The sequence below is a fragment of the Pteropus vampyrus genome, unplaced genomic scaffold (assembly GCF_000151845.1).
Source record: "Pteropus vampyrus isolate Shadow unplaced genomic scaffold, Pvam_2.0 Scaffold8, whole genome shotgun sequence".
Taxonomy (NCBI): domain Eukaryota; kingdom Metazoa; phylum Chordata; class Mammalia; order Chiroptera; family Pteropodidae; genus Pteropus; species Pteropus vampyrus.
The window spans coordinates 15,706,594-15,713,417 of NW_011888789.1; the positions used below are offsets into that span (position 1 = coordinate 15,706,594).

Sequence of the window (6,824 nt, forward strand, 5' to 3'; positions counted from 1 at the left end):
AGTGTTCTCCATCTCCCCAGAATTTACCTGGTTAAAAAAAAAAGTGTACGTATATCTTTTAAGATGTGTGTTAAACATGAATTTAAGTTAAAAAATAAGATTATCCATGTCTTGTTTTCAGTTTATAGCCTGAGTTCTGATCAGGTGTTTACCTTTTAATGATGGTCGGGGCAAGGACAGAACAGGGAAGAAGGCGAAGAACAGGCAGTGCTAACCCTATTTTACAGATGAAGAAACTAAGGACTTGCCTGGAGTCTGTTTCATATACATGGCAGAGTGCTGTTTATTAGAGAAAATTGTACCTTCTTTTTCCCCCTTATTTTTGTAAATGCCTCTTTTTAAGTATAAGAGTTAGGTCCTCTTATTTCCTAATATAGAACTACATCTATTCCTCTTAGAAATTGGTAAATGCCTAAATTTTGTCATCTAAAGATTTTAAAAGAATGAGGTGTGATGGAGTATCTAGCTAAATCATGTAACACCAGGGTTTAATGATAGTTGACTGAACTTCGGATGAGTAGAATTTTAAATTTTGGTTTATTAATTAAAAATTTGATTTCACTGTTTCACCTCGATTTTGTTTTTACCTAATTGTGTGGTTGGCATCTCAAACTATCTGTTAATTCTTTTTTTAAATTGTGTAAATATATGTAACATAAAATTTACCATTTTACCTATTTTAAGAGTACAATTCAATGGCAGTAAGTATATTTACAGTCTTGCACAACCATTACCTTATCTATTTCCATAACCTGTTCATCATCACAAACAGAAACTCTGTACCCATTAAACAGTAATTTTCCCTTACATCTCCTAGCCCCTAGTAACTTCTGTACTACTTTCTGTCTCTGTGAACTCCCTATTCTACAAAGCTTATGTAAATGGAATTATACGGTATTTGCCCCGTAGTGCCTGGCTTTTTTCACTTAGTGTAATGTTTTCAAGGTTCATCCATGTCATAACATGTATCACAATTTCATTCTTTTTATCACTGTATAATATACCATTGTATTTATAGACCACGTTTTGTGTGTGCATTCATCTGTTGATGAACACAAAAGATGTTTTCCACTTTTTGGCTATTGTGAATAATGCTGCAATGAATGTTAGTGTACGGGTAGCTATATCTGTTCGAGTCTCTGCTTTCAATTCTTTTAGTTATATACCTAGGAGTAGATTTGCTAGATCACATGCTAATTCTATGTTTAACTATTTGAGGAACTGCTAAAATGTTTTTCACAGCAGCTGCATCATTTTAAATCCCACCAACAATGCACAAGGATTCCAATTGCTCTGTATCTTGGCCAATACTTAACACACACACACACACACACACATAACACACACACACACACACACACACACACACATATATATGATTTGCATTTTGATTTGCATTTCTCTAATGACTAATGATGCTGAGAATCTCTTCATGTGTTTATTGGCCATTGTAAATCTTCCTTAGAGAAATGTTTATTCAAGTCCTTTAACCATTTTTGAATTACGTTGTTTTTTATTGTTATTGAGTTGTAGGAGTTCTTTATATGTTCTGGATATTAATTTCTCATCAGATATATGATTTACAAATACTTTCTCCCATTCTGTGTGTTGTCTTTTTACTCTTCACAGTGTTCTTTGATGCACAAATTCTTAAATTTTTGATGAAATCCAACTTATTTATTTTTTCCTTTGTTGCCTGTGCTTTTAGTATCTATCCAAGAAATTATCATCAGATCCAAAGTGATGAAGATTTTTCTCCTACATTTTCTTCTAAAAGTGTTATAGTTTTAGCTCTTAAGTCTGGTATTTGATTACATTTTTGTTAATTTTGAGTTAATTTTTTGTATATGCTATGAGGATATACATTTTTTTCCCAGCACCATTTGTCAAAAAGACTATTTCCTTCCCTTTGAATGGTTTTGGCGCCCTTGTCAAAAATCAATTGACCGTACATGTGAGAGTTTCTTTGGGGGCTTTAAGTTCTTTTCCACTGGTTTATACATTTGTCATTATGCCAGTACCCCAATTTTTTATTGCTGAAGTTTTGTAGTAAGTTTTGAAGTCAGGAAGTGTGAGAATTTCCAACTTTGTTCTTTTCTTAAAGAGTGTTTTGGTTATTGGGGGTACCTTGAGAATCCACATGAATTTTAAGCTGGATTTTTCTATTTCTGCAAAAAAAATAATTTAGACTTTGAAAGGGATTACATTGAATCTGTATATAACTTTGGATAGTATTGTCATCTTAATAATATTAAATTTTCCATTCCAGTAATACAGGATATCTTTCTATTTATTTATGCTTTTAAATTTCAGGAATATTTTATAGTTTCAATTATACAAGACTTTTGTCTCCTTAGTTAGATTTATTCCTATGTATTTATTCTTTTCAATGCTACTGTAAATGGAATTATTTTCTTAATTTCCTTTTCGATTGTTTATTGCTCGTGTATAAAAATTGAACTGATTTTTGCATGTTGGTTTTGTATTCTGCAACTTTGTCGAATTTATTAGTTCTAACAGGTTTTTGTGCGGAATGCTTAGAGTTTTCTACACATAAGATCTTGTCCATCTGCAAACAGATCATCTTACTTCTTGCTGTCCAAGTTGGATACCTTTTATTTCTTTTTCTTGCCTAATTTCTCTAGTGAGGATTTCCAGGTCTACGTTGGATAGAAGTGGCAACAGTGGGTATGCTTGTCTTGTTCCTGATAGGGAGAAAAGCTTTCAATCTTTCATCACTGAGTGTGATATTATCTGTGGGTTCTTTTCATGTACTGCCTTTACCATGTTGAAAAAGTTTCCTTCTAGAAATTGGGTTTCTAGAATTAAGTTTCTAGGAATTGGGAAGCATTCCAAAAAACTGAAAAAGCCAATATTCTCAAGATGGTTGGAAAAAAGTCTTATTGTTTTGGTAGAGTTCTCTTGTCAGTGGTATTATTTCAAACCAGAGCTGATAGTGATATGAACTGGTACAACCCTTTGGTAAAGGCAATACATTCAAGAACTCTAAAATTATTCATTAGCTTGAGCCAATAATTTCATTTCTGATAAATCTATTTTAAGAAATCCATTTTAAGAAATGGATTTATCATAAATATATTAAAAGTTTTATATGAAAAAGTAGAAAGAAAAGTTTCTGCATAGTATTTTATAGTCTATGACATAACTGGAAAATTTTAAGTAAAAGCATGGATTTGTCCACAGCTGCAGAAGATTAAAGTTTAAGATGCGTTACCAAGACAACAAAGAGAAACTCAGGTGCCTTCTCTTTACTCTATATCCATGGCTCTTTTGTGAAGTGAAACATTAGTTTTTAAAAATTAAAATTATTGAGGTGACATTGGTTAATAAAATCAAATAGGTTTCAAGTGTATATTTCAATATGTCATATGTATATTTCATTGTGCGGTCGCCACCCAAAGTTAAATTTCCTTCCACCACCAAATATTTGACCCTCCATACCCCGATTTAACTTCCCCCTCCCCTTCACTCTGTTAACCACAAATCCACTGTCCATGTCCATGAGTCTCTGTTTGTTTGTCATGTTTGTTTATTTTTAGTTTTATATCTCATATGTGAATGAAATCATATGGTTCTTGACTTTTTCTGTCTGACTTATTTCACTTAGCATGGTAATCTCAAGATCCATCCACATTGTTGTGAATGGCATCTCATCTTTTCTAATGGCTGAGTATTTCATTGTATATATGTACCACATCTTTATCCAATTGTCTATCCAAGGATACTTTGGTTGTTTCCATGTCTTAGCCACTGTGAACAACGCTGGTACGAACATCAGAGTGCATATATCTTTGTGGATAAATGTTTTCAGGTTTTTTGAGTAAATACCCAGAAAAGTTAAATGTTTTTTAAAAATCACATTCAGTCATTACTGGTGTTTGAATGTGATAATGTGGTCAGCGTTGTTTTGGTGGCTTACTAAGATCTTACATCAAAGAACAAAATGGATTTATTTGGCAAGAAAGGAAAGTGGAGTAAGATAGGAAAAAAATAATTTCAATGTGGGGTATCTAAGTATTATTTGCATCCGAAATGCTCTAGAGCGGTGGTTCTGAACCAGGAGTGATTTTGTCCCAAGGGACGTTTGGCAAAGTCTGGAGACTTTTTTATTGTCCTTACTTGGGGCTGGGGGTAAGGGTGTACTACTGACATCTAGTGGTAATAGCCAGGGATACCACTAAACATCCTACACTGGCACAGGACAGTTTCTCACAACAAAGAATTATCTGGCCCAAATTGTCAATAATGCTGAGGTTGGGAAATTAGCTTTAAAGAAAGTAATCAGTATAATTATACTATCACAATATTTAATTTACAAGGATAAGGAGATTATTAAAAGAAGTAGATTCTGACTATGCTATAGCTATGCCTGGAATAAAATCACAGATCCAGTATGTTTGATCTGCAAAAGAAAAGAGAGTCTAATATATGGATAACCATGTACAAGAGACACATTCTATTCTCTACAAAGACTTCTTATAATTCTAAACCATCCACTAAATTATTTTTGATATTATAACAATAAATTAGGACAACTATGAAATTATATATGTTAGCACCCATTCCCAAATAGATCTACATAAAAATATGTATTATAAGAAGTGATTTTTTTAAAATTAAGTTTATTGGGGTAACATTGGTTAATACAATTATATAATTTTCAGGTGTACATTACCATTTGACATACAATTATATAATTTTCAGGTGTACATTACCATTTGACATCTATTGTGTGTTTACCACCCAAAGTCCAGTTTCCTTCAGCCACCATATATTTGATCCCCTTTACCCACCTCACCCTCCCCCTAAACCCTATATTTGGCTCCCTTTACCCCATCTACCTCCCCCCTTCTCCCCGACCCCACTAGTAACCACTAGTCCATAGTCCTCTGATAACCACTAGCCTATAGTCTATGTCTATGAGTCTCTGTTTGTCCTGCTCATTTGTTGCTTTTAGGTTTATATCCCACATATAAGTGATATCATTTTCAACTTTTCCTGTCTGGCTTATTTCACTTAACATGATTATCTCGAGGTCCATTCATGCTGTTGCAAATGGCAGTATTTCATCTCTTCTTATGGCTGAGTAATATTCCATTGTATATATGTACCACAGCTTCTTTAGCCAATCATCTATCGTAGGACACTTTTTTCTTTCTTTCTTTTTTTTTTTTTAACGCCTACAGCACCTGGTCTTCCTAGGTGCTCTCCCATCCAAGTAATAACCAGGCCTGATCCTGCTTAGCTTCCAAGATCAGATGAGATCGGGCACATTCAGGGTGGCATAGCTATAGACATAAGAAGTGTTTTTAAACCTAATATTATTAGATAATAGTTGATACCTTAAAAAGAAAATGTATATGTAATTATATATATTTATATTTTATATGTGAATATTATGTATATGACAATATAAGTATATATAAGTAATGATGCATTAAATAAATACCCATAAGCTCACTACAGACTTATATATTAGAACATTATCAATATGGACTCTTTCTGAGTTTCATTCCCCTGTTTCTCCCAAAGAAGAATTCAAGAATTCATTATCTTGAATTTTATCTTTATCATTCCTTTGCCTTTTAAAAATAGTAATATTATGTGTACATGTCCTTAAATAATGTACTTTTTAGTTTTGCTTTTCTTTTCCTATATAAAAAATGATATCATAATGGAGGTAGTCTTTTATGACTTGGTTTTTCCATTCAGCATTATCCATCTTATCACACATAGTTGTAATTCATTCATGTTACTATCATATAATATTTCTTTGAGTAATTATTCCAAAATTTATCTATTCTTCTATTGCTATACATGTGTGTTTGTTATGGATTGAACTGTATTTCTTCAAGCTCACATATTAAAGGCCTAGCCTTTAGCACCTCAGAATGTGTTTTGGAGATACTGGATTTGGAGACAGGATCTTTGGAGATAATTAAGTTAAAATGAGGCCCTTAGGATGGCCCTAAGCCAATCTGACTGATGTCTGTATAAGAAGAGGAAATTTGGACACTCAGAAAGACACTAGAGATGTGCACAAACAGAGGAAAGACCACATAAGGACACAGCAAGAAGGTGACCATCTGCGAGCTGACTCCACTGTTTTACTTTAACTTATCTATGGCTTTACATTTAGAGTTGGTTTCTTGTAGTCAGTGTATAATTGGCTCCACATATGCTTATTTCTGACCCTTGTCCCATTAAACCCAAGAAACCCAAGAAAAATGTGAAACATATCTTAAAACTTTTTTTTTTATTGTTTTCTCAGTTTAATACTAGGTCAACAAATGCAATTTTCATACACTTACCATTAGAATCAAGTCTCTTTAAGTTTTTTCACAGCCTTCAAAATTTGGGCCTTTGCAATTTGGATATTCCAGAAAATAAAATTAAAAGCTAAAAAAAGTCTCAATATTCCCAGTTTGTACACATGGTGTTTAATTTATGTGATACATATTTTTAAAGATCAAAGGGATCCTAGATTATTAGTGACTTTCCAAGAAATTTTTATTATGTAAAATTTCAAACATACAAGTAGAGAGAATAGTGTAATAAATCCTCATGTTCTCGCCACCACGACAGTTTGACAATCTTATTTTACCTACCTCTCAGCCCCCATTTTTTTTTTGTTTCCCGAAATATTTTAAAGCAAATCATAGATATCAGATCATTAAACCCATAAATACTTCATTATGTAAGTAAATCTTTTTATAAATACATCTATTAATCCTTTCTTAGTCTCATTCCCTCCTTATTAGGTTAGGAAACTAAGAGGGTTAGCAATTTGCCCAAGGCCATAT

General features: G+C 32.8%; 1 pseudogene; it reads right to left on the minus strand.

Moving 5' to 3' along the window:
• Positions 1-5,198: 5,198 nt before the first annotated feature.
• Positions 5,199-5,317, minus strand: LOC111729122 (annotated as a pseudogene).
• Between the last annotated feature and the right edge of the window lie 1,507 nt (positions 5,318-6,824).